The sequence below is a fragment of the Vulpes vulpes genome, chromosome 1 (genome assembly GCF_048418805.1).
Source record: "Vulpes vulpes isolate BD-2025 chromosome 1, VulVul3, whole genome shotgun sequence".
NCBI classification, from domain to species: domain Eukaryota; kingdom Metazoa; phylum Chordata; class Mammalia; order Carnivora; family Canidae; genus Vulpes; species Vulpes vulpes.
Window position 1 is genome coordinate 111,980,683 of NC_132780.1, and position 11,098 is coordinate 111,991,780.

The following is an 11,098-nucleotide window of genomic DNA, read 5'->3' on the forward strand; positions in this document are numbered from 1 at the left end:
ATAACATGCTTGCTTATCTACTAACTTGAGGGAGGTGCTCCTAAAAGTAATTTACACATTGTGAAAAGATTGCTGAATAAATCAGTACGGGTCAAATCTTGTAACCTTAGACACTAATATCATTTGGAAGTCTATGACTATCTTTGACAGAGTGCCTATGGACACCCTGTAATTTCTTTTCTTCTTTCTTTCTTTCTTTCTTTCTTTTCCTGAAGCACCGTTGACATACAATATCATATTAGGTTTTGATGTAAAACATTAGTGATTTGACATTTATATACATTACAACATGCTTACCAGGATAAGTGTAGTTATTGTTTGTCACTATACAAAGTTATTATAATATTATTAACTGTATTCCCTATGCTGTACTTTAAATCTCCATGACTCTCTTATTTTAAAACTGGTCATTTGTGTCTCTTAATCCCTCACCTATTTTGTCCCTCCCCGCTCTGGCAGCCTCCAGTTTATTCTCTATATTTATGAGTCTGTTTCTGTTTTGTTTGGTTCTTTTTGTTTTGTTTTTTATTTTAGACTCTACATATAAGTGAAGTCATATGGCATTTGTCTTTCTATGTTTGAGTGTTTCTCTTAGGATAGATCTCTAGGTCTATCCATGTTATCACTAATGGCAAGATTTCAATCTTTTTTATGGCTGAGTGATATTAGTATGCCTGTGTGAGTATCTTCTGTATCCATTAATCTATTGATAGATCCGTAGGTGGCTTCCATATCTTGGCTATTGTAGATAACGCTGCAACAAACATAAAGTGCATATATCTTTTTGGATTAGTGTTTTTGTTTTCTTTGAATAAATACTCAGAAGTGGAATTACTGGATCGATCATATGATATTTCCACTTTTAATTTTCTGAGGAACCTCCATACTGTTTTCCACAGTGGCTATACCAATTTATATCCCTATCAAGATTGCCAGAGTGTTCTCTTTTCTACACATCCATGCCAATGGATTACTTATTGTCTTTTTTTATGTTGGCCAATCTGACTAGAGTGAGGTGATATCTCATTGTGGTTTGGATTTCCATGTTCGTGATGATGAGTGATGTTGAGCATCTTTTTCTGTGCTTATTGGTCATCTGTATGTTTTCTTTGGAGAAATGCCTGTTCATGTTTTCTGCCCATTTTTAAAATGAATTATTTGTTTTCTTGGGTGTTGAGTTGTATAAGTTCTTTATATATTTTGGTTATTATCCATCACTTGCAAATATCTTCTCCCATTCAGTAGTTTGCCTTTTCATTTTGTTGATAATTTTATTTGGTGTGCAAAAAAACCTTTTTATTTGATACAGTCCCAATCAATAATTTTGGCTTTTTTTGCCTTTGCCTGAGGAGACAGACCAAAACTAATATTGCTAAGACAATGTCTGAGAGTTTACTTCCTATGTTTTCTTTTAGTTTTATGGTTTCAGGTCTTACATTTACCTCTTTAATCTATTTTGAGTTTATTTTTGTATATGATGGGACATACAAAAGAGGGACACTAATTTTTTTAATTATGGCCCACTAGTAGAGATTTGTGCATGCTTTAAGTATGATGAGGTATAATTTTATTTCCTTAGATATCTGTGCTGTAATGTTTATCTAGGATTTATTAATAGCTATTTTGCTTATACACTAAACGTACATATTCATTGTAAGATACATTTTTTTTTTTTTTTTTTTTTTTTTTTTTTTAATAATAAGACCCCGTCGGAGGTGAGGTCTGAGCCTTCTTTTTATTTTTATTTATGATAGTCACACGCAGAGAGAGAGAGAGGCAGAGACACAGGCAGAGGGAGAAGCAGGCTCCATGCACCAGGAGCCCGACGTGGGATTCGATCCCGGGTTTCCAGGATCGCGCCCTGGGCCAAAGGCAGGCGCCAAACCGCTGCACCACCCAGGGATCCCTGTAAGATACATTTGGATTTCAAACTAACATTATTGGTCATATTTTGATTTTTTCTATTTATTTATTTTTTAAAGATATAGTTATTTATTTTAGAGAGAGAGAAACTCCAAGCAGACTCCATGCTAAGTGCTAGCCTGACATAGGACTTGAGCTCATGACCCTGAGATTGTGCCATAAGCATCTTTACTGTGTTGTATTCCCTTACATTATTTTTCTCTATAAGTAGTTGTTAATTATATTACCTGGTAGTTTTACTTGAAGCAAATATTATTTTAATAAACTTGAGAGTGGAGAAGTTCTTTGCTTCATGGTATTAAAGTCAGAAACACTAAAACAGAATTGGCTATGTGAAAATTAATAGGCACTCTATGAAAAAGAAGACAAAAGTACCACAATATAAATGTGTGTATGATAAATTTGTGAAAATATTTGCAAAATATGATGCTGAAAATAATTAATTGTGGGACACCTCGCTGGCTCAATTGGGAGAGCATGTGACTCTTGATCTCAGGGTTGTGAGTTCGAGCCCCACATTGGCTGTGGAGTCTACTTTAAAAAAAAACTAACTGCTTTAAATATTTTATAAAGTTATACAAATCCATTGGAAAAGGTGAAGCCCCTCCCCAGAAAAATGGGCAAAGACTTCAACAGGCAATTCCCAAGAGAAAGGATACAGATGCAAATAATATACTTTTTATTTTAAAATTATTTTTAAAAACATTTTATTCATTTATCTGACAGAGAGATGAGAGAGAACAAGCAGAGGGAGCAGCAGGTGGAAGAATAGGGAGAAGCAGGCTCCCCACGGAGCAGGAAGCCCAACTTGGGGCTTCATCCCAGGACCTTGGGATCATGACCTCAGCCGAAGGCAGATGCTTCATTGACTGAGCCATGCAGGCAGCCCCAATAATGTACTTTTAAAATGCTTATCCTCGTTAATAATCAAAGAAATGCAAATTACAAGGTAAAAAAGTACATTTGGATTTCGGAATGATTAAATGAGAAAGTCTTAAAATCAAGTATATGTGATATTTAAATGACATTTACTTTGTTAGGGAGAGACGATGGAGGATGGCAGCTTGTTATACTATGAAATTGCAGAGATTTTCCATTTAGTATGGTTACTGTTTTCCAATGCCACACTTCAAATTTTTTAGTCATCTCTTAGTGGAAGAGGACATTGGTTGCATTACTTTTCTTTTGTCTATAACAGTTTAAAAGATTTCAATTTTCAGGATGCTTGGGTGGCTCAGTGGTTGAGCGTCTGCCTTTGGCCCAGAGTGTGATCCTGGATCCTGGGATCGAGTCCCACATCCGGCTTCCCGAGGGAGCCTGCTTCTACCTCTGCCTGTGTCTCTGCCTCTCTCTCTCTCTCTCTCTCTTTCTCTCTCTCTCACATGAATAAATAAATATTTTTAAAAAGACATAATGACTAAAAATGGTTTTTAAAAAAGATTTACTTATTTATTCATGAGAGACACAGACACAGAAAGAGAGAGGCAGAGACACAGGCAGAGGGAGAAGCAGCTCCTCGCAGGGAGCCTGATTCAAGACTCCATCCCAGATCCCAGAATCAGGACCTGAGCTGAAAGCAGGAGCCCTACGGCTGAGCCAACCAGGCGTCCCTAAAAATGATTTTTTAGTCATTATGTCTTTAACAGAGGCAAAATTACTTAAAATGGTGTGATGTAAACACAAGTGCTCTGCTGGCTAAAAATCACACCAAATGTTTATGTATATTAATATATATATAGTCTAGGATGCCTGGGTGGCTCAGCGGTTGGGCATCTGCCTTTGGCTCAGGGAGTGATCCTGGAGTCCGGGGATCAAGTCCTGCATCGGGCTTCCTGCATGGAGCCTGCTTCTCCCTCTATGTCTCTGCCTCCCTCTCTCGGTGTCTCTCATGAATAAACAAATAAAATCTTTTATAAATAAATAAATAGATAAATAAATAAATAATCTCAATTTTCTTCAGGTTTTTTTTAAGAACATAAAAATTCATATGTATGCACTACCAAATTTATTTTCTTTCATTTAATTATTTGTTTGTTGGAGTGGACCATAGGGGAAGAGAAGAACTTTTTTTTTTTTTTTTAAGATTTTTTATTTATTTACTTGGAGAGAGAGAGCAGAGCATGCAAGAACATGAGTTGGGGGGGGGGGGGCGCAGAGGGAGAGAGAGAAGCAGGGAGCCTGATGCCGGGCTCTATCCCAGGACTCTGGGATTATGACCTGAACTGAAGGCAGACACTTAACTGACTGAGCACCCAATGATACAATATCTTCATTGTACAGTTCCCTCTTCTCTTGCCCAAACTTTCGTGGCCCAGTGTTTTAGAAATTAGAAATCATCTGATTCCAGAAATCAGATAATATAATACATATGCCATAGTATACGAGAGTCCCAGGAGGTCTCAGATGGTATAACATATCCAAACACATTAACATTTCACCAGCAAAATCTATTTATGTAATAGAAGTTACATACAAAATTTTATTTACATAGTATAGATTCAGGGCAGGTGTTACTGCCAAATGAGTTCCTGTCAAACTTAGAATATGTATTTTATTGCATTACAGATAACCACATAATATATATATATATAATGTGTACATTTACATATCTACATATACACACTTGACTATAAAAGTTCTTATATCCATCCAAGGATGTTAGAGTTAGTAGATTCATTATTGAACAAACAATTAGATTTAATGTCCATCTTCATTTAGATATTTTCCTTGGCTATGTGAAGGGCACTATTTTTCCCTGTCAAGGTGCAGTGTGGGAACCTCTGTTATTTGAAGAAATAATTATGTTTTCTTTCTCTTAGCCATTCTACGTTGTCAATAGGGAATGGAAACAGCCATTAAGAACTTTCTAAAAGTGTAGGTTTACAAATAAACAGAATCAAATTTGAATCCCAGCTCCACCATTAGTTGGCACAATAATGAAATGTCAGTAGGAGTGCATGCAAATCAAACTTGGATTCAAATAGATTATCAATTTGCAGCCGTTGGTTAATGGCTTACTTTGGGAGAAGGAAAGGAGTAGCAACTGTAGATATAGGGAGGCTGTTAAATGCTACTATTTTATTTCTTGATTTTGATGGTTGTTGCATGATTGTGTTCACATTATGATAATTCATCAGGCTATATAGTTAGGATGCCTGCATCTTTCTGCATGTATTCCTTCTATAAGTAATATTTAAATGTTTATCAGTAAAAAAAAATAAAAGTATCTTAAAAAATAGAGACACGTGGGGGTACCTTGGTCGCTTAGTTGGTTAGGCATCCAACTCTTGTTTTAGCCTCAGGTCATAATCTCTGGCTCCTGGCTCAGCATGAACAGAGAATCTCCTGCTTGAGATTCCCTCTCTTCTTCTCTCTCTGCCCCTCCCTCTGCATATTCACGCACCCTGTCTCTAAAATAAGTGAATCTCAAAAAAAGGTAGTGATACATTAACTTTCTATAATCCACAGATCCAATGTAGAAAATATTTCATAAAACTCATGTATAAAATCAAAAACATTTAATATCATAGATATTATACTTAATATACTTAATATATGATATTGATTGATTAATGATATATTTAATATAGATATTATTATTGATACCATTAAAAATAAAGATAAAAGAACAAAGAGGTTTAGTGATCAGCAACAAGATAATATATATGTAGGCATTAGTAAGTGCTGTTTAGTGGGTCAGTATGTCAGTATGCAGATTGAATCAAGCATTCTTTGCTTAGGAGATTTTTCCTGCTACTTCTGGAGTTCTGGGAGTGTTTGTAATGAAATAATAAAAACAGCTGTGTAAATGGTTTAGTATTTTTATTACATATATTGAAAAAAATAACTCAGAAGAAAATTTGCAAGCATCACCTTTTTTTTTTTCTTCTTCTCTATAGACTAGTGTTTTTATGAAACACAGTTTGGTAAATGTTGATTTAAACTTTAATCTTATGGGCAACAGGAAGCCATTCAGTATTTTAAGAATGAAACTGACAATTTCATTCCCAGCAAAGGAGGATATGAAGGCTGGAACAGAGGTAGACAAGTAACAGATATGGGGCTGGTTCAGTAGTTGAGGCAGCAAATAATATGAGCCTTAATCCTGTTAACTAGCAGGCTCACCTGAGGATAGAGAATTGACAGAAGAAATTTCAAAGTGATAAAATCTTGGCATTGCGATGACAGCGGTGGATACTGTGGTCTATGCGCAGATCCCTCTTGGATGATATATGGTTGTTCCAGTTGCTGGGAGGGCCACTGGCAGGGGCCAGCCCTTTAGGGATTGTCTCAACTGCAGAAACCTTGTTTGCACCTAGTGACTGGAAGAATAGGGCCAGTGTCATGTATGTGTGACCCGTACATTCACACAACAGCCCGTGCCCAGAAGGGGCCTTGTGCATGGTTTAATGCTCTATTGTCATCCTCTTGGAAATCTTAATTTTTAAACAGTAAGTCTTGCATTTTTTTAAATAACTTTTTTATTTTTTATTTTTATTTATTTATTTATTTATTTATTTATTTATTTATTTATTTATGATAGTCACAGAGAGAGAGAGAGAGAGGCAGAGACATAGGCAGAGGGAGAAGCAGGCTCCATGCACCAAGAGCCTGACGTGGGATTCGATCCTGGGTCTCCAGGATCACGCCCTGGGCCAAAGGCAGGCGCCAAACCGCTGCGCCACCCAGGGATCCCTAAATAACTTTTTTAAAGCAAGCTTTTATTTATTTTTAAAAAATATTTATTTATTTACTTATGATAGAGGAGAGAGAGAGAGAGAGAGAGAGAGGCAGAGTCACAGGAGGAGGGAGAAGCAGGCTCCATGCCAGGAGCCCGACGTGGGACTCGATCCCAGGGCGCGCCCTGGGCCAAAGGCAGGCGCCAAACCGCTGAGCCACCCAGGGATCCCCAAGTCTTGCATTTTTTAATTTTGCACTGAATCTTATAAAACATGTAGCTGGTATTAATGTGAGAGTATAAAGGCCTTGCCACCTAAGCCCATCTCAAGGTAACTCTAAAGTCATTTCTAGCTTCAGAGCTCCCTATTTAGATAGGGAAACTGAAGGATCCCATAAGCACTTTTTGCTCCTTTTTCTTTTTGAATTTTTTTTTTATTTATTTATATTTATGATAGTCACAGACAGAGAGAGAGAGGCAGAGACACAGGCAGAGGGAGAAGCAGGCTCCATGCACCAGGAGCCCGATGTGGGATTCGATCCCGGGTCTCCAGGATCGCGCCCTGGGCCAAAGGCAGGCGCCAAACCGTTGCGCCACCCAGGGATCCCTCCTTTTTCTTTTTGTTTAAAGATTTTATTTGAGAGAGAGAATAAGAGAGAGAGCACAGGCTGGGGGGGGGGGGGGGGGCAGAGGCAGAGGGAGAAGCAGACTCCCCAATGAGCAGGGAGCCTGATGCAGGACTGGATCCCAGGATCCTGGGATCATGAGCTGAGCCGAAAGCAGATACTTAACCAACTGAGCCACCCAGGAGCCCATATATTGTCTTTGCAAGGGGCAAGTTGTTAATGATTTCTTTAGGATAGATAACATCTAAGGAAGGACCAGGTGACAATGACCAGGCAAAGCTATCATATGTGTATTCCAGACCACTGGCACTAGATGTCTTGACATCAAGAGCCTCTGAGTTCAAGGAATAATACCTGTGCCCTTGTCTTTGTTCTAACCAGTTCCTGGATGCCTGAGAGGACACGTACACCAGACCATGATCCTCAGTTTAAAAGTTTTAGACACTGAACACTGAAGTCTCCTTTCTTCTAGGCCTGCTGGCATCACTTTAGAGTTGGTTGAGGCATGTGCTGGGCTGCATTAAAGTTGACTTTACTTCTGCAGCTTAATCTTGCTTGACTGCCCTTTCTTCTATGTACCTTAGTCCCAAGGCATCTTTAATAGGCTTTCTACCCACTAACCTCCATCTCATCTTCCTGGAGAGCTCAAACTTCGACCATATGGTAGCTGAGGCTGAGAGAGGAGTCAAGGACAACTCAGAGATGGTTTGCCCTGACCTTAGTGGATGATGATGCCTTCCACAGATGAGGAGGCCCCAAAGAAGAAGAGCAGCTTGGGGAGGGAACATGAGAAGTTGTGTTTCTGTTTTGTGCTTTTAATTTTGATGTGACTGTGAAATCTTGAGTTTTCAGAAATTTGGACTGGGGTAATGGGCTGATTCTAAGGAGTGAATGCTGTTGTCCAAGAATAGTATATAAAGAGAGGGCTAAGAGGGGACAATCATTATCTAAGAGTTTAGTCAAAAGATTAAGTTGGAAGGATGGAGAAAGAGCAAGCTGGGAGAAAGAGGGGATCCAGGAGTGAATAAATATGAGTGAAAGCATAACTGAAGTGGGTTGACATGTATGGTGTCTAGAAGCAAAAAAAAGGAACTGGTGACTCAAGGCCATTTCATCAGAAATTTGGCTATGAGAGAAAGACAAGAGATTGGAATAGCTGGTAAGAATCCAAGATCAAAGAAAGTAATTTTTAAATTCTTTTTTATTTTTAATATGGAAGACAGTTGAGGATGTTTATTTTGCTAAAGAAAACAAAAATGCACACCTTTCTTACAAGAGGCATGATTAATTTCTAGGATGACCGGCAGAAAATTAACTGGTGGCTCTTTTTTTAGTATTTGAATTAAACCTTCACCTCTCTGTTCCCAATTGCCCCAAATGGTGGTAGTTAATTGTAGGTTTTGCTATGTGGAAATTTCCTGGAAATCCTTCAAAAAGGATGCTGCTTTTAAATCAGAGGAATGATGAGCCTAGTCTCCCCAGTTCATCCTGCTTGACTTTCTTAGTGGCAAATCACCAGAGGGCGTACTTGTCACACTGCCTTAGAAATGGGATTGGTGTTGGTGAATCCAAACAGAGTAGAAGGCCAAAAGGAGGAGGAAAATGGAACATGTTTAATGATATACCTCGGTGTTCAGGTCAAGGACAATGACCATTGACCATCTCTTGACTTTAGCTACCATGGTAAAACCTTATCAACAGTCCAGGTGGTAACAGGGATACCCTTTTCCCTTTTGCCTTCAAAAATTATCTAATTTGCTTTCATTTATTTCATTTGACCTGATCCACTCTCTCTATAGTTATTTCAACAAGTATTTACTGAGCAATATCATGATTATTCAGGCACACTAGATAGTGATGACATGACAATTAATAATACAGATGAAAATCCTTGCCATCACAGAGCATATATTTTACTGTGATGAGGCCAAAAATAAGCTAAATAAGTTAGTGTGTGTGTGTGTGTGTGTGTGTATATATATATATATATTTTATTGGAGTTCAATTTGCCAACATATAGAATATCACCCAGTGCTCATCCCCTCGAGTGCCCCCCAGTGCCCATCACCCAGTCACCCCAACCCCCACCCACCTCCCTTTCCACCACCCCTTGTTCGTTTCCCAGAGTTAGGAGTCTCTCATGTTTTATCACTCTCACTGATATTTTCACTCATTTTTTCTCCTTTCCCCTTTATTCCCTTTCACTATTATTTATATTCCCCAAATGAATGAGAACATATAATGTTTGTCCTTCTCCGATTGACTTACTTCATTCAGCATAATACCCTCCAGTTCTACCCACGTCGAAGCAAATGGTGGGTATTTGTCATTTCTAATGGCTGAGGAATATTCCATTGTATACATAGACCACATCGTCTTTATCCATTCACCTGTTGATGGACACCGAGGCTCCTTCCACAGTTTGGCTATTGTGGACATTGCTGCTATAAACATTGGGGTGCAGGTGCCCCGGTATTTCACTGCATCTGTATCTTTGGAGTAAATCCCCAGCAGTGCAATTGCTGGGTCGTAGGGCAGGTCTATTTTTAACTCTTTGAGGAACCTCCACACAGTTTTCCAGAGTGGCTGCACCAGTTCACATTCCCACCAACGGTGCAAGAGGGTTCCCCTTTCTCCACATCCTCTCCAACATTTGTTGTTTCCTGACTTGTTAATTTTAGCCATTCTGACTGGTGTGAGGTGGTATCTCATTGTGGTTTTGATTTGTATTTCTCTGATGGCAAGTGATGCAGAGCATTTTTCTCATGTGCTTGTTGGCCATGTCTATGTCTTCCTCTGTGAGATTTCTGTTCATGTCTTCTGCCCATTTCCTGATTGGATTGTTTGTTTCTTTGCTGTTGAGTTTAAGAAGTTCTTTATGGATCTTGGATACTAGTCCTTTATCTGATACGTCATTTGCAAATATCTTCTCCCATTCTGTAGGTTGTCTTTTAGTTTTGTGGACTGTTTCTTTTGCTGTGCAGAAGCTTTTTGTCTTGGTTAAGTCCCAATAATTCATTTTTGCTTTTGTTTCCCTTGCCTTCATGGATGTATCTTGCAAGAAATTGCTGTGGCCAAGTTCAAAAAGGGTGTTGCCTGTGTTCTCCTCTAGGATTTTGATGGATTCTTGTCTCACATTTAGATATTTCATCCATTTTTAGTTTATCTTTGTGTATGATATAAGAGAATGGTCTGGTTTCATTCTTCTGCACGTGGATGTCCAATTTTCCTAGCACTACTTATTAAAGAGACTGTCCTTTTTCCAGTGGATAGTCTTTCCTGCTTTGTCGAATATTAGTTGACCATAGAGTTGAGGGCCCATTTCTGGATTCTCTATTCTGTTCCATTGATCTATGTGTCTGTGTTTGTGCCAGTACCACACTGTCTTGATGATCACAACTTTGTAGTACAACCTGAAATCTGGCATTGTGATGCCCCCGGCTCTGGATTTCTTTTTAATATTCCCCTGGCTATTCGGGGTCTTTTCTGATTCCACACAAATCTTAAGATGATTTGTTCCAACTCTCTGAAGAAAGTCCATGATATTTTGATAGGTATTGTATTAAATGTGTAAATTGCCCTGGGTAGCATGGACATGTTCACAATATTAATTCTTCCAATCCATGAGCATGGAATTTTTTTTTCATCTCTTTCATCTTCTCTTTCATCACATCTCTTTGTGTCTTCCTCAGAAGTGTTCTGTAGTTTTTAGGATATAGATCCTTTACCTCTTTGGTTAGGTTTATTCCTAGGTATCTTATGTTTTTGGGTGCAATTGTAAATGGGATTGACTCCTTAATTTCTCTTTCTTCAGTCTCATTGTTAGTGTATAGAAATGCCACTGACTTCTGGGCACCGATTTTGTATCCTG

The 11,098-nt window shown here is 38.5% G+C and overlaps 1 pseudogene; it reads right to left on the reverse strand.

Moving 5' to 3' along the window:
• Positions 1–8,909, reverse strand: part of LOC112913688 (cytochrome b-c1 complex subunit 7 pseudogene) — a 31,454-nt pseudogene extending 22,545 nt beyond the window's left edge.
• Between the last annotated feature and the right edge of the window lie 2,189 nt (positions 8,910–11,098).